This window comes from Sceloporus undulatus, chromosome 1 (genome assembly GCF_019175285.1).
Source record: "Sceloporus undulatus isolate JIND9_A2432 ecotype Alabama chromosome 1, SceUnd_v1.1, whole genome shotgun sequence".
NCBI lineage: Eukaryota > Metazoa > Chordata > Lepidosauria > Squamata > Phrynosomatidae > Sceloporus > Sceloporus undulatus.
The window spans coordinates 304175184-304197214 of NC_056522.1; the positions used below are offsets into that span (position 1 = coordinate 304175184).

The following is a 22031-nucleotide window of genomic DNA, read 5'->3' on the forward strand; positions in this document are numbered from 1 at the left end:
AACAGCTATTGCAGAAAACAGAGGATTGGGGGGGGGGGGGGGGGGTGGATATCAAACTTGACTCAGTAGTTTAGTGGCATAGAAAAACCAGTTCTCCAAGGGTTAATTTATTTGTAAGTCATATCAAGTTTCCAAATTATGTAAAACTGGGAGGGTGGCTAACACATTGGAAGATAGGAACAGAATTCACAAGGATCTTGATTTTCCAGTTATTGGAACTCTCATACCCACACACCGACACCATCTCCTTTTTTTCTGTTAAGGTTGACTCTGAGACTTGAGATTCAACTTCAGATTTGACTCACAAGGACTTGAGATTTAATTCGAGCCTTGAAGGTAGAGACTTGAGACTTGACTTGAGACTTGGAGTATAAGAGGTGAATACATCACTGGAGTTTCGTGGTTCACTGGGAACCTGAACTTGGAGCCCTCAAGTCCCAGTCAGTACTCTAGCAGAATTCCTGACAAACTGGCTTCCACAGGACCTAAAGTAGGGGAAGGCAACATTTTAAATTGTCCCTGAATATCCCAAAATGCCCTCTAAGGGACATGGGAGGTATTTTCAGAAAACTGTGGATAAGTAAGTTCCATTTTTGATGTTGACATAGAGCCTTATCACACTAGATGAATTACACTCAGAAATGGGATTTTAAAAGTAGAAAAAAAACCACAAATGCAGAATGTTTTCCAGACGTTTTTGCACCAAACAGCAATAACGTGAAAATAAAGCGAACGGAGAGTCGACAAAATCAAAACCTTTTTACTTTTGTGAAGTTCCTGAAAGTAAAAAGGTGTCATTTTTGTTGACTCTGTTCGCTTTATTTTTGCGTTATTGCTGTTTGGAATAAATGTTGTCTGAAAAATATCCTGCATTTGCTATTTTTTTTCTACTTTTAAATCCTATTTCTGAGTGGGATTCATCTAGTGTGATAAGGTCCATTTTTTTAAATTAACTTTTCCTCTGTCAGTTATCACTAATGGATTCCATTCAATTCAGTTAACTTTTACTTCAGCATAAAATACATTTTACTGTTTATTCATAGCCACCACCACCCCTGCATTACAATCTACCACCATACTTTTAAAAAGACTTTAAATTCATGCAATATTATAATTACAATCGATTGATAGCCAGCATGGTGTAGTGGTCTGAGTATTGGACTACTGCTGTGAAGATCAGGGTTTGATTTCCCATTTTGCCATGGAAACTCACTGGGTGACTCTGGGTGAGTCACAGACTCTCTGCCACAAAAACAGTACAATAGTTTCGCCTTAGGGTGGCAATAAGTCAGAAATTACTAGAAGGCACATAACAATAACAACAATGCAATCAGTTGCATTCTGTGTAATAAACCGATCATGACCTCTCTAATGCCATTAAAAATGTGGCAGGTTGATCTGAATTAGTTTGATTAGCAGTATTGAAACTATTGTGTGACACGGAGGGAGGACAATAAAATATGCATTTTATTAATCAGCTTCCTTAGGAATACAATAGAGACTTTTTTGCTGGTCTGTTAAGCTGATCTCATAAAACCAATATTTGTATGCTAATGTTTATGTTATTTAGTAGGGAAAGGTTGGTAGTTATTAGGAAAGTGAAGCTTGCAGTCAGCAAACAGGAATATTAGTTCCGATGCATATATATTCACCTCTTAGTCCTGTAGTCTTAATACTGCATGTGACAAAGTCAAATCTTATAAACTCTGGATTTAGGGGAATTTGGTTGCTAAACATTCAGGAGCTTCCAAGACTTGAGCCATCATTTCATATCCTTTTGGGCACATTAGTCCTGATTCTGACTTTATGTGCTCTCACCTGAAAATGGCTGTGTGCACTTTCAGTGTTAAAGGATTAGAAGGCTAATGTGCCAGGGAACCAACTGGATCATCTATAATATATGAGATTTTAAATACCCAGTAGATTTTAAATTGGGAAGAAAGTAAAGTTTTTCTTCTGATAGGTATTCTATCTGTTTACTGTTCCAAGGCATTTTACTGTGGAAAGTGTTTGCAGTGGCTATGTGGGACTCAATCCTGTGGTCTGAATGCCAAGAGGTTATAAATTTAAGTGAGTTCCAGGTGCAAAGGATTACAAAACTCAATCTCAAAGACAACTTGGATGTCATTCCCTGCCCAGTGATGTTCAGATCCTTGGAATTGTTACATACCTGACCATTAAGGCTCAAGTGTTCAGTGTGTCAATCAAAAGATGAGATTATGCTGGAAATGTTTATGTCATTTATATCCTGCCTTTTTTCTAATATAGGAGACAAAACAGCTTACAGTGTAAAATTAAAACAAACAGTAGCATTAATATATGGAAGTAAAATAGATCTAAACTCTGTTTCTTGAAAATCTGGAACTTGAATAACTCCTTATATTAAGTTTTTAAAAGAATGAAGTAAAATTAAAATCTCATGGGGTAGGGAAAGTCACCTAGTGTATGAAAGAAAATAAAGATTATCTTTTTGAAAGTGAAATTATTAATTGGTTTAACAATTAAAAATGATATTTAGCAAATCTTACTCTGAAAGTAGGCTTTCCTCTCCTTTTTCAAATGAGGAAAAACCAGAAGTAGGATGAAGATTAAAAGGGGGTACAGGCTGAGTCTCCCTTATCTAAAATGCTTGGGATGAGAGTGTTTGGGATTTCAGATATTTATTTATTTATTTATGTTTCATTTATGTAGTCTGAAGGTAATTTTATACACAATATTTTTAATAATTTTGTGCATAAAACAGAATTTGTGTACACTTCACCAGCAGAAAGCAAAAGTGTCACTGTCTCATCTACCCATGTTTTGATAATATGCATGAAATATTTATTTCAGAGACTTTTATAAAAGGAGCAACCATATTCCTCGCAGGTGTAAGTACTATTTAATGCCTACAGAATAACTGATAGAAAGGAGTTAGTTTTTGTTCACCCTTACAGGAGAACTGCATGGAAAATTCCTTATGTATGCAAATACTAATGAAAAATACGTGTTTCATAATTCTGTTGAAATGAGTATCACATATGGAAAACATTCAAATATGGCATGATTGCTACACTAACTTAATTTTTTTCTATTGATTGTTCATATCCCCAGTGTACCTAGAAGATGAAGAACTCCTAGTCATTAAATAAAAGGACTAAAGCACAAAGTGGTCACAATTCAACTCACTTTTCATTGTGTTTCACTCAGTTTAAGTGACAGGAAGTCCACTTGACGCTGTGTTTTATTGTAACAAGTGAACAGAGCAGCAAGCGGTGAAGTGGAGAGAGGACAGTAAATGACAGCCACTAAATGCCAAACATTAGTAAATAGGGAAGCCAGGGTCCCAGACATTTTAAGGGTGCTGGGGACAAGAGGCTGAACTTTCTCCTCCCTCAAACAATATCAGTTAGGATAGTTGCTTGCTCATGTTAGCAGCATGAAAACAGCTGCCGTGGCTCCTTTGGACTCACATGGGTAAGCAATTTGCCAATGACTGTTGGATGAGGACTACACAGATGAGCTGGGGTGGAGGATCTGGCTTGCAAGTTATGCCTGTCCATTCCTTGAATGCATGCCTGTAGTTTTTGTAGGGTTCACACCCTCAACACACATTTAACTTATTTTCTATAGTTCTGAATTCCACCTTAAAAACAAACAAATAGTGGACTGGGCTTAGACTGCATCAACCACACGATAGTCCCAAAATGTAATCAGTGGGACATGATAGTGGTGTCATTGGAGGTGCAGACTGTACCCGGTGACACCATTGTTCCTCAAACATTTGCTTTTTGACAGAAATGGGCTGTGGCATTTGCCTGTGTCCCTTTAAAATGCTGAAGAGATGGTGTGAGTAGGGTGAGGCTCAGTGGGAGGAGAAAGGAGAGGCCCCAGGTTTTTTAAAAAACATTTTTTAAATTTAAAAAATGATTACATTTTTTTAAATTCAAAATATTCTTTTAAAATTTTCTTTAAAAACATCACCTTTTACCAAATTTTTTACTTCCATCACATGAAAATATGTACATGTAAATGCCATGAAGCTGTGCGTATGATACTGTAGTTTAAAGGTATACTTTTAATTTTGCTGGTTGTTGTATGTCACAACTATTACCATTACAGTCAGTGATATGCAGGAATTATGATTAATGAATAACATTAGTACAAAAACATAGCTAAAGATTTTGTATGGTGTTGGGTGGGAGGGAGTCAATGGGGGGAGTGACACCATGAGTTACCGCACAGGGTGACACCAACCCTACTGGGACATGGTAGCCTTGACTAACGCAATAGCAATAGCAATAGCAAATACATTTCTATACTACTTACTGATGTACTAAGTGGTTTACAAAGTGTAACCTAATTGCCCCCAACAAGCTGGGTACTCATTTTAGCGACCTACGGAAGGATGCCAGGCTGAGTCAACCCAGAGCCCTTGGCTGCGATGGAACTCACAACCTTCTGGATTGTGAGTGGCTGCAGTTCAGGCATTTAACCAATGCACCACCTGGGTTCCCTCCCTTATTGATTTCAAATCAAACTTTGAGTCACTTAAGTTTGATCTAACTCAATGTTTTTTATTTTATTCTGAGGCAAGGATGTGTGTGTGTGTCTGGTAAGAGTAACAGCTATAAAAGCATTGTTTAAATATGAAAAGAAAAGAAAGGAAAGCAGAGAAATAGGCTCAAGTGGCCACAGGGTGTGGAGACTCATTCCTTGTAATTTGAAAGTGGTATGTTTATGGACACCTAACTGGGAGAAGAGTCTCAACCTACAATACAAATGTTAGGTCTATGTTCCCAGTAAAAGACCTAGAAAGTGAAGACAGGTGGGTTGCCATAATTGTCCACTTTTTCTGGGCTTGGAGATTTGAGAGCCAGAAGGTTCATGGTGTTACCTTCAGCCTGGGAGAGGAGATTTTTATTGGCAGACTCAGGTCCTGTAAATCAGTAGATTTTTCTTTTAAGTGTAGAGTTCTGAAATGGCTGCTGCTCTTGTAATTTACCTGAAGTTTTTGTTTGATCACCAGGCATCAGGTTTTAAGTGGACAAGACAATCAGCAGAGGATATCAAAGCAAAGTTTGGAACTGATGGCTGTTGCTGTGTGCCTCCAAGTCAGTTCTGAGTTGTGGTGACCCAAAGGCAAACCTATCATAAGGTTTTCTTGACAATTTCTTTAGAGGGGTTTGGCCTTGCCATCATCTGAGGCTGAGAGAATGTGCCTTGTCCAAGGTTATCCAGTGGGTTTTTCTGCTTGGAATCAAACTCTGATTTCCTGAGTCACAGTCTAGTGCTCTAGCCACTACACTACACTGGCTCATTAGTCTGAATTAATATGAACATGATGGAGGCTAGACAAAGGAACTGTTAAATGGATTAGTAATTGGTTGACCGGCCGAACCCAAAGGGTGCTCAACAATGGCTCCTTTTCATCCTGGAGAAAAGTGACCAGTCGGGTCCCACAGGGCTCTATCCTGGGCCCAGTGCTATTCAACATCTTTAGCAATGACCTGGATGACAGAATTGGGAGCATACTTATCAAATTTGCAGATGATACCAAATTAGGGGGAATAGCTAATACCCCAGAGGACAGGATCAAGATTCAAAATGACCTGAATAGACTAGAAAGCTGGGCCAAAGCTAACAAAATGAAATTCAACACGGAGAAATGTAAGGTATTGCACTTAGGGCAGAAAAATAAAATGCACAGATATAGGATGGGTGACACCTGGCTGAATGAAACTACGTGTGAAAGGGATCTAGGAGTCCAAGTAGACCACAAGTTGAACATGAGTGAACAGTGTGATGCGGCAGCTAAAAAGGCCAATGCTATTTTAGGCTGCATCAATAGAAGTATAGTGTCTAGATCAAGAGAAGTAATAGTGCCACTGTATTCTGCTTTGGTCAGGCCCCACCTAGAATATTGTGTCCAGTTCTGGGCGCCACAATTCAGAAAGGACATTGAGAAACTGGAGCGTGTCCAAAGGAGGGCGACAAAAATGGTGAAAGGTCTGGAAACCATGCCCTATGAGGAACGACTTAGGGAGCTGGGGATGTTTAGCCTGGAGAAAAGAAGGTTAAGAGGTGATATGATCACCCTGTTTAAATATTTGAAGGGATGTCATATTGAAGAGGGAGCAAGCTTGTTTTCTGCTGCTCCAGAGAGCAGGACCCGGAACAATGGATGCAAGCTGCAGGAAAAGAGATTCCACCTGAACATTAGGAGGAACTTCCTGACAGTAAGGGCTGTTCGACAATGGAATGCACTCCCTCGGAGGGTGATAGAGCCTCCTTCCTTGGAGGTCTTTAAAAAGAGGCTGGATGGCCATCTGTCAGGGATGCTTTGATTTGGATTTCCTGCATGGCAGGGGGTTGGACTGGATGGCCCTAGTGGTCTCTTCCAACTCTATGATTCTATGATTCTATGAGGCCAAACATGAATAGGTAGGTGTATCTTTAAGCAGATATATGAAATGTGTAACAGGAGAGTCTGTAAAAACTTCATATAAGATTACAAGAGAAGCAGCCATTTTAGAACTCTATACTTAAAAGAAACATTTCTTACCTAGCATTAATATACAATATATATAAAATTCATTTACTTGAATTATAAAAATACTGGAGAACATGCCAGTGTAACCATATATATAGTCTTCTTTGAGAATTAAAATTCAACCTGGTTTTGAGGAATGAGAAGGTTAAGCCCCCCCTTTCTTAAACATATTTTTTCTAAAGTGATTCCATTTAACTAGATGAATTAACTTTGCGAACTGGATTTTCAGCTTGAGGAATGCAGCAGAAATATTTAGCATTGGCATAATGAAGCCCCAAGATTGTTTGAGGGATATTGAAATTTCGGTGGCAGCAGTTTGGCAAACAAGTTACTTGCCATCAAAAAAATTATATCTGTATATATTTGCTTGCACTTGCAAACTATTTTATGTGCAAGTGCTATACGTGGTTGTAAACAAAAATGAAAGCAAATAAATTGAAGATAATCAGTATATTTTGTTTATCATATTTGAAAGAGGTGTAACCTCAGAGTAATAATTCATAATTAGTATATCAGTAATCATACCTTTAAAAAGGTTCCTTTGTATATAATATAGAATTTTAAAAGAGCAGCATAGTTAAATTGTACAATTTGAAATGAACCACCTATTGCAATAGTCCTATAGACATTTTCTTGGAAAGAAGCCTAATTAAACAGACTATAATATGCACTGTTAAACAATGAAAAACAACGATACATTATGATCATTAAAAGCTCATTGCTTTTAGTTACCTAAGGTTGCCATCCTAAGCAAATGAACCTGAAGTACGTCCTTATGAATTTACTGGGTCTTTGCATAAGATTGTACTGTAAATCTGCAATTCTTTACCCACTTCCCTGCAAATAAGTCCGATTGAGCACAACAGATTTCAAAATAAGTATACAGTATATATAAGATTACACTATTAAAACAGGCTTTTGTTTTGAAATTTGAAACAAGAAGGTTGAGGGATGACATATGACAACCAAACTGAATTACTTGTTTAGACATCATAAGATTATAGTTTTCTTCAGTATTTTAACATGGACCAAAATACTTTTAAAACTGTCTTAAATAATATATATATATATATATATATATATATATATATATATATATATATATGGCTTTCCAGTGTCCCCTGTTTTTACATTTCAGCATGCACATTGAATTCAGTAACTAAAACATATGTAAGATTGATTGCTATAAAGTGTATGTATACATTTCAAGTTAGTATGTCTGTAATAAATAAATCTCAAATATTTCCCCCCAGAAGAGTACATGCAGAAGAAGATCACATAGGTGCCTGTATGGAGGGAAAAGACTGTCCCTACACCTCTCTCAATCAATTTAATAGGCAAATAGCTTTTCTATCAATTTTCTCATTATATATGCCTTCATTTACAGTATTAGATTTGCATTTGATAAAATTATAATTGTAGCCTAAAGTAAAGTATACTGTGAAAGTCCCAGTTCTACAAAAGAGAAAGTAAATGTTAAAACTTGAAATTTCTAGTTTTACAGCCAATAATTAAATATCATTAGCATGCTAAATTATATATTAAGGAATGGGTTTTTTTAAATGTACTTTTAGCTATTATCCAATTTATAGCTTGAACAAGAGCATCTATACCTTACATGTATATGAAACTGACGTGTTCATTAACAGTGACTTTTAGAGGCTAGTACAAGGAAAAAAATGGAAAATGTGATTAATGAAGTTGATTATTTAACTATGAAAAGGTTATTTTATATCGGTATTTAAGTAAATGTTTGTTTTTCAAATATTTTCTTTTATTAATCTGTTTCTGGGGGGAAATCAAACCACAGTTTGAGGATGCTCATGTAATTATAATTTATCATGTATTATTAACAGCAAAATGCAATATGATAAAGCCCTGCTTTGGAAATTAATTTCTCAATTAAATTAATACTGACTTTATGTCTCTTTGCTGATCCATATAGTAATCTTGGCTTATGATATCCAATATATTAAGTTTAAGGAAAACCTGATGCCACTGCAATCATTCACACAATAATCTCATATCAGTACCCTGTATTATATGTGTAATATATGCATATCCAATGCTAACAGTGCAGACTCACAAAATGCAATGGAGGACTTTTGTTCACTCTCTCTTTTTTAAGGAAATACATTCTGTAGTATTAATCATTTTACTGTATTGTAAATCAGCTTTGTGATCAATGCATGTTGAGCACAGGAGCTAAATTCACTGTAAATCCCAACTAGAGTAGATCCATTTAAATGAATGCAACTTTTTAGATACAAATAATATAAATTCCATTGCTTTCAATAGTCTACTGTAGATGGGAAGGAAAAGTGGATTACACCCAGAGGTTTTTTACTTTAAAAATAATTTCTGTTTATATAAAGATATACTAGTACTGTAGTTTAAATTATGAAAATGAAAAATTGCCACAGTAATCACTTACACTTACTTACCGTAAGCTCAAAACATTTGTAAAGGTATCCTAAAGAGTACTGTCTAAAAACCCGGATCTTTATTATTATTATTTTTTCTAATTTAAAGAGAGCATTTTGCAAGCTCTTTGTTATGGTAGCATGTTATTATATATTATAAGGAACAATGCTCTCTCTGTTAATGTATTTAGGATCAAATGAAAGATTTGCTTAATACAGAAAATAGGAAATTAACAAACAGTGTATTAAAACTGTCTTTGTTTTTAATAATCTTGCAAAATTTCAGATTATAATATGCATAAAATCATGATAATACTATCCAAAAGGAAAAACAGAATTCAAGCAGCTCCTGCTTCCTTGAACGTATATATAGCCAACTATACAGAAAATCATAGGCAGGGATCTATGTATGCCTAGTGTGATTTTAATAATAATAATAATAATAATAATAATAATAATAATAATAATAATAATACCCTTCTTGGACAATAGACCACCGGATTATCACAGTCTGCTTTTGAAAAGTTCCTCCACATTAGTAAAAATAATATAAAGTCAAAGCTTCCTTGGAAAATGTTCTTTGGACATTGGCCACAGACGGTATCATCAGTCTTTCTAATTGGTGTCAATCTAATTGGACACCACTAAAGCTTAGTGACATGTTTAAGGTAAATGCTGGCACTACGGTCAATTTAGACTTCCTAATTGTCATTTCAAGACCTCAGATCTTGAGCCTTAAGAACTATGGTATAGATTGGATAGATCGGTTCAGAGTGGTCCACCAGGAGCAGTTCTTACCTGTACCCAGTCTTATACAGCTTTTCAGTGCCAGGGACATGTCCACAATAACATTCCTGGTGGATTTGTCTCCAGCTATTTTACCTATGGCTTAACTAAGAGCTGGTGTCTTTCATGTCAGCAAGCCAATGATTCAGCTACAGGATTTAGTATGAATAATAAAAGAGCTATCCATGATGTAGCCATATGCCAAAAATCAGTTTAATACCTTGAATAGGATAACATTTGGGATAAAACCAAGACTCCTAGAGTCAGCTGCCATGGAAGACACCAGTTACTACTATATGGCCTCCTTATAAACTATAGTATGATGTATATCATGCAGTTATCTTTAGATAAAAAAAAAGTATATTTCTACACATGCACCATTTTACTTTGTTTATTTTACATGATAAAATACCAACAATGCTGGATGTGCACATAGACAACAAGTTCTTTTAAAGTAAATTTATCTGGAATAAGACAACATTATGAATGGCATTAACATTCATTTTTTATTCCAAATAAGCTCAGACCTCAAATACAAATGGAATAAATTCCATTTTCACTGGACTTAGGTCTGAGTTAACCATTTCATAAGGTGACTCTAACAGTCAATAGGGGATAGGCTGTCAACATTTAATACTGAGGGCCACATAATAATCAAATCAACACCATATTTGGCTCCTGGTGGATTCAGATGGCCCAAACATGTTCTTATCATGCTATTTTTATGTCTTCCGTTTGCTCAAAATTTCATTAAATGCAAGGAATTGCAGGTCAGAGTACTCCTGAATACAACTATCCATGAGCTGGTAACTTCAGGATGGAACTGTTGTAATGTGCTGACCTTCAGATTGGTTTGGAAGTTTTAGCTTGCACAGAATGCGCTCTGCTTCGTAGAACCTCCTACCACACATATATGACTCCAGTGCTGAAAAATTTGCACTGTCTGCCAGTTGATCATCATTGTCTTGTTGTTGTTGTTTTCTTTTGGGAGGCTTTGTCTATAAGTCCATAAAGCGACTGCCTTCTTCCAGATAAACTCCCTGTTCTATGGGAAATCTTGTTTACCATATTTCACTACGGTCAAAGTACAAAGAAAGGAGCCTTTGCCATTTTGGAAGAGCAATGAGGATCCTAATAGGTATCCCACTATAATAGGTATCTATTTGCTCAGACATTTTCCAGACACTTAACATTGCCAACATCACTCTAGTTATTTTGAAATGAGATATTAAAAGTGTTGCTATTTTTGTTATTTTGATATTTTCTTGTTTGGTTTTATTGTCTTTAGTAATGGTATTAACTATATTGTAGAGAGCCAGCATAGTGTAGTGATTTGACTGTTAGACTGCAGCTCTGGAGACCAAGGTATGATTCCTCATTCCTCCATGAAACCCACTGTCCTCAGCCTCAAGGGAAGGCAATGATAAACCTCCTCTGAACCAATCTTGTTAAGAAAACCCCATGATAGTTTCACCTTAGGGTGGCCATAAATCAGAAACAACTTGTAGGGCACACAACAACAACAAACTATATTATATTTATATTAACTAAGATTTTTATGTAAACCACACTGGGATTTTTTTAAAAAATCTCTCTATGTGCATTTTCTAGAATAAAAGATAAAAAATGCAGTATAGTAGGCATTTTTCAGCTAAATCTTCTGGTTAGCTGGAGATAGCCTGGGCCTCACTGCTGCAGCTCTTAGATCACTGGCTATATATTGTTAAAATCAGGAGATGAACTTAGAAATGTTGTAATATAAAAAGGAATATAAACATGTTTAAACAATGAGATAGATTCACAAGGCTCTAATAGGTGCCAGTAAGTGACACCTGTCTCCCTCAATGTAACTTACCATAGTACTTCCATAGGGTGATGCACATCTCAGGAAAGCGCCTGATAGGAAAGACTTTTTGTGCAACTTCATTCCTTAGCTGAGAATACTTACACATAAAATGTTATGCTGGTTGAAGCTTCTTGGAATCATTGAGACCCTGAGCGCATGCTTTATGAATAAGTACAGATGTTTATACCGCTCTGTGAATTGTGTCTTAAAATCATAGCCCTGTAGCTGAGGAGACCATTGTTTTAGTGGCCCATCATCCTAATTTAGTTGCACAGAGACCTTGTTGTGGCCTTAAATATAGAATTAATATATTTCCACAAGATAGGTAACAGAACTTAAAGGAAGCATTTAAGAACTGTAGGTTTGTTTTCTAATCTCTGATAGAACCATTTTACTTAAAATTCTTGGTTTAGACTGATCTAAGATACTTGGAAGTATATTCCACTGACTACAATGGGGCTTACTTCTGTGTAAATTATATGGAATTTAACTGTCATAAACATTTCTTTGGAAATGACCTAACATGTCAAAAGCAAATATTTCAGTTCTTTAATCAACTGTATTACAAAGGCTCTGATTCAATTCAATTATATTGAATTAAAGCAGACCATCTATTATCAGAGCATTGAAGAATGGAAGTTTAGGGAAGGTGAGACTTGATTGGCCAATTTTTCTATTTTTCTATTGGATACATTTGCTTTGTCCTTCCAATAAACTAGCTTCCCCTAACTCAAGGTTTTCAGGTTTTCAGATGTTGCTGAACTACACCTCTCATGTTCAGAAGGGTCAATGGCCATGAATGATGGGAGCTGTAGTTCAACAATATCTTGGAAAAGACGGATCATAGCAGAATTTTAGCATATATATTTACCTGGGATTTGATTTTGCCTTTCCCATCTTCAGACTAAATATTCTAATCACTAAATTACATTGGCTTGTGGCAGTGTCTCTTTCTTTTGAGGTTTTTAAAGAGAGGCTGGATGGCCATTTGTCGGGAGTGCTTTGATTGTGTGTTCCTGCATGGCAGGGAGTTCAGACTGGATGGTTCTTGAGGTCTCTTCCAACATTATGATCCTATGAAATTCTATGGCTCTCCCAGAAGGGCTTTTTATTTAGACAAGTATTCCATAAGCAATATGTTTCTGGGTTGTTGTTTTTTTTACCAACAGGATTTCAGCTCCTTTCTTGCTTCCTTTTAGTGTTTAGTGTATTAAGGCACCGAGTCTCCATAATGTGCTTAAATAAAGCTCCTAAATTTTAGGTGGGTTTAAACCTCAAAATTATATATATATATGCGCAGCCATGTTGTTACAAAGTGAATTTCTATCATTTTGTTCAAATTGTGTCCCATGCTTGCAAATCTGTAATTTTGCTACTTTAAGATTAATTTTGTTCTAGGTTTTTTGTTAGAAATTAAGAGCACATCCAGACTAATTGAAAAGTCCCACATTTTGTTCCTATTTTTATCTCTGATTTTATGCTGGATTAAAATAAACCAACCACATAGACTGATATAAAAAGTCTCTGATCATACCTGGAGCTGACAGAAAATATTCTGGGATAAACAAAGTGTGTATGGATCTCCAGAAAAAAATCAGAATGAACAGGATCAAAATCTGGGGCTTTCTGGTCTTTTTAATTAGTCTGAATGTGCCTATAGTCCTTGAAGCTGACATATCGGCAGAGTCTGACTTGGTCCTATTTTTTTTTAAATGTCATTGCTTAATATACTAATAGGCATGCCTTAGTGAGAGATAACATCTTCAATTGTGTTTACAAGTTAATTAGACTGAAAATACTTTAAAATTAGATACCTGATGAGAGGGTGGTTTAAAATGGAAAACTGAAATAATTTAATTTTCCCTGTGCCCTGTTCTGCCTCAATACACCCTTCCAAGACTCCAGTCTGTAATCCTATCCCAAAAGGTTGCATTAAAAGGCATCAGAGTGGCAACTGTGATGCATCTCCAGGAAAGTTATTTAAACTTTGTTGTCAGATAAGAAAATACAGAATACAGTATAGGATAGTCCCTGTACTTCAGGAATTCTGAAGAGGTCTCTCAGTTTCACAGATATCATGAATATTGTGAATTGTGAAAATACAACTAAAGATCCATATGCTTCCATATTGAAAAGAAAAGAAGAGAAACCTGGGCATGAAAAAAGAAATCAAAAGGCAGTGTTGGGCAATATTGATCCATGAAAATATAATTTAAATGGTGAGAACAAAAATACAACTGATATGGAAGAACTCTTTATCACTCTGGGATGGAGGGAAGAGGCAGAAAAGTTCAAAATTCATCCTGATTAGATTGAAGATATGTAGTTACTAAACTCACCCAATGCCCCAATTGTATAGACTACCATTCTATACAACATGATAGTCCCTCTATCAGCAAAGTCTGAGATTACAAAAAAAAAAAGGCAAAAAAAATGATACTTGAAGCCAAAATATGCATATTAATATGTGTTAGGAGGGAAATAAAATCATCAGTGTGGTGCTTTTCATATAGTGACACAGCCTTCATCCCCCCCCCCCCACATGCTAACTTTATCCATATAGATATACTATAATTTATTTAACTGGTCAAAAATAAGCTGTCCTGAACCAAGGGAAGGGCCATAGCTCAGTGATGGAGCAAAAGTTTGCAGAAGTTCCCAGGTTCAATCCCAGCATCTCTACGTAGTGTTGAAAAAGTAAATCCTGCCTGAAATCCTGGAAAGTTGCTGCTTGGAATTGTTAATAATGCTAGCTAATTGAGCAGGTGGTGTGACTTCATAGTAAGCAGCCTCCTATGTAGCCAGGTAGAGCCAGTTCTGCCATCAGGCAGGATTAGGCAGTCCCTTTGGGCATCACAAAAGAGCAGCAAATTTCTAGTTATTTCTTTCCAGTTAGGAAATTTTATTTTTACAGTCAGGGAAAGAACTTGTTGGAATTTCTGACCCAGGTGCCAAAGTAATTTGGCTAGCACTGGGTACAATACACCTTGTTTTAGAGAAAACAGTGTATTTCCCGATCCACTTCAGGCAGAAAAATGTCTTGGGCTAGTCTTGTCTCTAGGTTTGCACCCCACATTACCAACTCGATTTTGGGTCTTAAATAGAATAGCAATTTCTTCATCTAGCCATACAGATTTAAATACTGGAATTGCAGTATGCTCTTCATGGCCTTTTTGAACCAGAGAGTTTCTTTCAGTTCAAGGCTGAAGTGTGTTCTCTTAACCAGTCCATCATGTATGTTGTGTATGATGAGATAATGTTGTAATCAAACAAAATTGACTAAACACTGACAGTACAATCCTAATCTGTCCTGATGGGGAGATCTGGCATAGACATCACATTTGTATCCAGGCTGCTGGGGCAAGAATCATAGAATCATAGAGTTAGAAGAGACCACAAGGGCCATCCAGTCCAACCCCCTGCCATGCAGGAATTACACAAAGCACTCCCGACATAAGTGTTTTTGTTTTGTTTTGCTTTTTTAATTGCAGTAGGAGGGAAAATACCTGGCTCAGGTTCACATTAAAGCACTTTATGGCATGATCCTGGGGCACACCACGGATTAAGTTGAATGGATTCAAAGTCTGCATACAGAATGGTCTGTTTTGATGGCTGTTGCTGGCAGGAAACTGCATGCCCTCCATCTGTCCTGATTTAGCAGGGATAGTCTCAATTAATTCTCTGTCATCTCAATTTTCAGCTGTTTTTAAAATGTTCAAGTTTCTCTCATCCTCCACTTTCCCCCTTGGTTCTCAGTTGCTGAAAACTGAATTCAATAACCAAGTCATTTGTACTCAGAAAAGAGAGGAAGGGACAGAATCTTGTCATTCCCAGCAGACTTTAGGGAAAAGTAAACTGCTGTAGTTTATCGTAGTTTGTGCCCCCACCCCCACTCACACATTAGTAACTTTTGCCATTTTGACCATATGCTGATGTCCTTTGGTCACATGCGTCGCAGTTGTCATCTATGCAAAGTTGGAAAGTATGAATCTGCAGGTAGTAGCTTCACATTTGCAGTTTTCCATTGTGTATCTGGGGTTGGGGATACAGACAAGTCCCCCTCTCATCAGATTTCCTTGCTATCTGCAGAGAAAGACCTCCATAGCATTCTGGTCCATTCCAGTCAGTGGATCTGAAGTTTAGCATTTGTACTGGAAGTGTTCTTTTCCCCTTCTCATGACTTTAGTCAATAAACAACAAACTGCCAATGAAATTTCTAAGGTATGGAACTACATAATATATATATATATATATCTCAGAACTGTACATACATACAAACGTGCACAACATAGTCACTGAGGTTTCAAATGAAGCAGAACACAGGCATGGAAGACAGGTGGGCTTTATGTCACTTTCTCTTCATGCCATGGCCTTATTGGGTTACTTTTACCCTAATGGATACCTATGAAAAAGTTTTGACACTGTCCTTTTATCTGCCATGTTTCATACCTGTCTAATATCCATATAGTGTATAGCAGAGCTTAACACAGACCCTTTATAAGCCCCAACATTGTATGGCTAAGGAGACAAGAACAAAAAAAGTAGGGGGAAATAAGCAAATACAAATTCTTTCCCTGGGTTTTATACCCCAAACAAGTGATTGTGGTTTTATACCCCAAACTAGTCATTGTAGATTGTAAGAGAAGATTTAAATAAATGCAGAAAGGATTTGACAGAATTATAGGGTTATAAAAGGTAGCTCCTCCTTACTTAGTACTGACTTGAGTCTAGATAATTAGGTTTTTCTTTTTTTAAAAAAGGAGTTTACAGAAAAGGAGATAATAATTATTAATGTGTATACAAGTACAGTATTTGTTACAGATCAAAACTGAGGATTATACAAGCTATTTTTAAAGCTAAATTCAAATTCTATACCAGATAGAATCTGGCTCTAGAATTCCATAATGCTATGTTCTGAATTTATTGGAACCATCATTGCATTTCTAGGTAATGAACACAACTTGTTATTTAAATGTAAATATAGGCGGGATACAAACCGCCATATAGTACGTATAGGATACGTACTAGGGTTAGGAAGGGGCGGTGCTTCCGCACCCCCCTAACCCTAGTACGTATCCTATACGTACAAGATGACGGCGCCCCTTCTACATGGGCGCCGCCATCTTTACGTACTGGACGCATAGCATCCAGACGTGTCGTGGCGCCTATGACAATGGCGCCGGGGCGCTTGCACGTCATCAGTGCGCCGCAGAAGCAGCTCTCCGAAATGGAGCTTCTTTTTTGCTCCGCGCGGGAGCCGCGGTTTGGCTGCTGCGGCTCCCGCGCGGAGCAAACGGAGCGGCGGGGAAGCGCCGCAAAGCGGCGGTTTGTAACCCGCCATAGTATCTTTAGCTCATAGAATCACTACTACTCTCTTTCTGTTTCTTTACACGTACACCCTTCTCAGAATGATGTTTTTCTTATTTTAATAATACATATAATACACACACACAGGCATGGGTCACAAATAGTTTGATAACACTAAGATACATATGAACATGAATTTAGATCTTTTAAAAAATGTTGCTTAGGACTGCATATAGCAGGAGGGAAACCCAAACAAGTATCCTAAACTGCCAAGGGAAAAAAGTGGCAGGAGCCCAAAAAGAAATTAAAAAGGCCTAATGTATGACCTCATATGTGAAAATCAAAATGTTTAACAGTCTTGACTATATTAAAAAGTAATGAAAAATTCAAAATCCTCTTATGTTTTTACAATCCTAAAACATATTTCTCATATCCCACATCACTAGGATTCATCCTAACAGGACTTTGATTTGGCTTCCTGTGTATTATATAATTGTAATCTTAAAAGGGCATTTTAGATATTGTTTTTAGCTTCGTCATGGGAATGGCAGTGCCCCCAAACCCTCTTGTGTAAATCAGAAAATATAGATGAAGAAATATTGTCAGGATGCACATTTTCTCAGTGCCATGTGGGAGAATTAATACATCAGCAGGTCAGTAGATGATTTGTGTTGTTGTTTTTCATGCTTTTAAAGCAAGGAATTTATATTAAACAAATTCTGTGTATAGCAGTGTGGACAAGTTTTGCCTAGCAGAACAAAAGAAAGATATAGTGTGAAGACTGATAGTGTTACTCTCTAATGCCATTTTAGATATATATTTTTAGGCTCAGGTGAAGCTAAAAGTTAATTTGAGATTAAATACAAAAAGGGACAAGATTTTTTTTTTAATCTAACTGCTTTATTATATGTAGCAAAAGCATGGAGAAGGAAAAGCTGTGAAAATTTTGGTACTCAATATTAGATATAATGTTTTCTTCCTTCTCCTTAGCCACCAACTTAGATATTAAGGAGGAGAATGTGTTTTGCAACTCTGGCATGCTCAGGAAACGCCGTTGAAAAGGTAGATTCAAAATAACATTTGCACAAACATTTTGCTGGGGCAACGGGGAGCAATTTCAAATAATTAGTGTAGCTCTTGGATTTACATCCTAGGATTGCCCTATGAAAAAATAAAAAGCTACTAGTTTTTCCTTATAAAATGATAACTTTAAAGAACTCTTTTGCTTCTGCCATATTCTGGATTTTACACATCTATAGTCTAAATAATTTCTGTGTTTGTAACATTAGATGCAAAAAACTCCATACAAATTTTGGACTTTGTAAAGGGATTTTATATATAAAATGTTTTCTTGTGAAAAGAGGGATGCAGACTTTTCTGTATCTCCTGTGATTAGACAATATACAGCAGTATAAATGCAGCATTATTGTATAATACAACACATATTATAAACCAAGGAGCAAAGAAGAATAAAGTGTCCTGATTTAGAAATGATTGATCATTTGTAATAAGGAGTGGGACAACGAAGAACAGAATCTTCTGTTCTGAATATAAGAACTTTTTCAACTTAACAAAAAAAAAAACCCTCTTAAGGTAGGCCTTTCTTTCCAGTGTGTGCTGAGATGTAAAACATTTACCTTCCTTTTTTTTAAGAAGGCATTTTTGTGAAGACATCTAAATAAAAAACTAAACAAGTTAATGCTGATTAAAAACATAAGCCTCAAATTTTAATTTAATACATATGACCCTAACTGTGGTCTTGCACAGGTATGTATAAGGAAAACCTGGCATCAAACTTACTGTAATTTCTTTAAAAATATTTTAATACCCTTCCTTATAGCCTTCTGGCAAATTTAAAAATATATATTTCAGGTGTATCATACTCACACCTTTGGAAGCGTAAGAATACTAACTCTGTGTTAATGATTTTTTTAATCGTATCTGATTGTCTGGTAAATTTATTTTTGTCTCTCTTTAGTTTCCAGGAAATGTTGGTAGATCCAGATTTCAGACACTGTCATGACAGTTGAAAAAGAAAAGCAACTTCATACAGGTAAAGCACTGTATTGTTACCTAAACATTTGGATGGGCTAAGAAAATAAGTAATTGCATGAGAGTTGCATAATATGACATATTTGGTCCTTAGAATAATAAACTGTGTAATCTCTGGTAGTTATTTCTGTATCACATGCTGTAAGCATCGAACTGAGTTTTAAGCTGTTTTAACCTCTATTAAATTGTGAAAACACAGAAACACCTTTATGTAGCCAAATAGTTTCACTGAGTGATTTCACCTAAATCGTGTCAGTAATTCAATATTATGTAAAAAGAAAAAACAAAACTGTAATCTCATGCTCCTTGTAGGTAAGTTAAATTCATTTCAGAATGCAAAAAGAAAATTCCAGGTAGAAGACATTTTATGCTGGTTATGTAGTAATTGCAGTCTAAGCAGCATTTTCTAATCTATAATGATGCATTAAACTTTCCTGAACTTAATATTTAGACAAGGAGCACTATCCACCAGATACATTTCTCATGTAAACCCAATTCAAATGAATGAGAGGCAAATGAACGAGTGAGGCCTCTTTGCTATTCTTACTGAGTGTTATTTGTATGGGCATGGAAGATTCACCCGGGATTGTACAAGGTGATATTTTTAAAAACAGGCTAAAGATTGACTGTAGTTTAGTAAAGATTTGAGCTTTTTGAGTTTGGTGACAGGGCTGTTCTTGAAGGCTACATTTCTCAGTAAGGAATGCACACTCCTAAATGTAGAAAAGATTGGGATATAGTGCTGATACCTTAATGTCCTTTTCTTGATCTGTACATTAGATTATTTTGTGTGTTTTTTATATATCAAAAGCTGTGGGATTTTAAAAAAATGTTTAAAAGTATTTGACATGCTGTTGTACATCTTTAGCTCACCTGTTCTCTGTCAGCCCTTTAATTCACACTGAACAGTTTGAGCTACAAAACATAAAATTCTAGTTGATAAAATTTATTGATACAGTACTATCTTTTTTTTAAAAAGCAAAGATTCAGATAGCTAACAGCAGTCCATAACACTCCATTCTGTCCTGAAATTTTGTAGGAGCAAAATGAAAGCTTGTTCACAATTGCTAAAATAATTATGAACTGGACGAAAGCAGATTATTATTATTATTATTATTATTATTATTATTATTATTATTATTTCATAGTTTGCTATGAGCAAAACAAAACAAAAAATGGTAATTAGGGTTTTCAGTATTTTTTTTTCCCTTGTGAAGAAATAGAGGAAATTCTGCTTGCAGCTAAAAATAATGCTGTGATGAAATGCTACTCTCAAAATATTTCTGTATCTAGTTTAAGACATTAATCTATCATCAGGAACGTTGTATTTTAAAACATGAGAAGTGGCATTTTTCTTATTGCTTTTGTTCATATATAGAAATCTGTGACATTGAAGTCCGTATTTACGGAACTTTAAAAATGTCTTATATTTCTGTATCTGGGTTAAGTCATAATTAAATTACTATCTGTGTTACTCTGACATTATTAATTGATTTGAAAAATAATTATATTAATAAAATAAAAATAAATTAAAATCCTAATATAAAGATCCTATGTCAGCTTTAAAAACCTGCAGATACATGTAATAAAGAATAAAGAAGAATGCCATCCTTACATTGGGATAAGGAATGCATTATGATTTTGTAGGGGTTTTATGGGTACATGTGAATTATGGGGCCCGGCCTGTCACTGTCCAGATTTACTTTCGCACTCTCCACTTGTCATGTGGCCCTGTTTCCCCTCTTTAATTTGTACATTAAAATGTCTATAAAAGGAAAATATGTTCAGTAATGCAACCAAACTGAAAGACTGCCTTTTTCATTAAGATGTTGTTTATGCAGCGCCTGCTGTTGTAGGATTAGATTTTTCTGTGGAAATTTTGAGATGAAAAAAATTAGCCAAAGAAATACTGGGCTGAGCATTATATAAGTAAGCGTTATGAGCATTATTTGGAATGATTTGTCTTTGTATTGGCTTTTGAGATGTTTGGTATTACCCAGAAAACATGTCACGAAGGGATGGACTCCCTCCTTTCTGAGCAAGGTATTAGCTGGAAGATGATCGAAGAGTAGAAAAATTATATTGAAAGTTAAACTGCAGAGGTGTGTGGGAGTGCATTGTAGGCCACTTTCTTTTAAAGAAAGATTCCTGCTTTTTGTCTGGACTGTTTTGTTTTCTTGGTCTAAAATGAAAAAATAAATGGCAGAATGATTAGAATTGCAAACTGATGGCTAGTGATGATTTGTTGTTGATGATGTTGTTGTTCACTTTTCAATGTTGTGCACGGTCCAGATTATTTTGAGATGCCTGAATTTGTTTCAGATCTATGTGAAAGCTGCCAAACTGTTAAGTCTCAAGAATTCCTAACCAAGTAACAACTTTAAGGCAGTATAAATTGGACTAATTAGACTGGGTTTTCTTTGTGCATTTAGTCTTTTGGCTGGAAAAAACAGAGCACACAGTTTCAATGCACTGTGGCGAGCATTTTGTTGTAAAGCTTCTAAGGGGGTTTCCTGGAATTCTTTGTGTGATACTGTGTTAATCTCTAATGTTCAGTTTATTTTGGATGTATGGTTTATTTGTTAGAATGTTATTTATATATATAGATTTCCAACTTTCCAACGAAATGTCTAGCACAAAGTAATATATTAATATCTTGAATACTTGTGGGGGAAGGAAGCAGAAAAGCATGGGTTTTTGAAAAGCTAAAGTTATTTTTAATCTGACCTCTTAGGAAGAGAGCTGGTGTTTTTAGAATAACACTCTGTGGGTCAGGATTTTATTTCTTTATTTGCAATATTTAAAAGATACACTAAGATAGAAAAAATGCCCCCTGTTTTTGTTTTTGTTTAAAAGGGGGGGGGAACCATAATGGTCAGATAACAATAACAGGAACTGTGTTTGTAAAAAATGGTGAGGAAAATCGAAAAGAGAGGATTTAAAAACTGAACTATTGTACCTGATGACTTCAGTGACAGATTTCATTTTATTTTTTGGGCCATTGCTCTGCAGAACTTTGTAGAATATGCTTTGGCTGAAAATGGCCATTTAGATGCCATGCTAGAAACTGGTTATGATGACAGAA

General features: G+C 35.9%; 2 long non-coding RNA genes across 5 annotated transcripts in view; both read left to right on the forward strand.

The window, feature by feature from the left end:
• LOC121919699 overlaps positions 1–22031 on the forward strand; it is a 142566-nt gene that overhangs the window by 95832 nt on the left and 24703 nt on the right. For 2 of the 4 annotated variants that reach the window (XR_006101561.1, XR_006101560.1), the window contains one exon: positions 18873–18947. This is a non-coding gene — a long non-coding RNA (uncharacterized LOC121919699). Of the gene's footprint in view, positions 1–17183; positions 17548–17884; positions 17957–18872; positions 18948–22031 lie in introns of those variants that run through there. The other 2 variants (XR_006101559.1, XR_006101558.1) reach the window with 2 other exon arrangements.
• On the forward strand, positions 1316–7869 carry LOC121919700. The gene is made up of 3 exons (XR_006101562.1): positions 1316–1392; positions 2833–2870; positions 7786–7869. It is a non-coding gene; the product is annotated as an uncharacterized LOC121919700 (long non-coding RNA).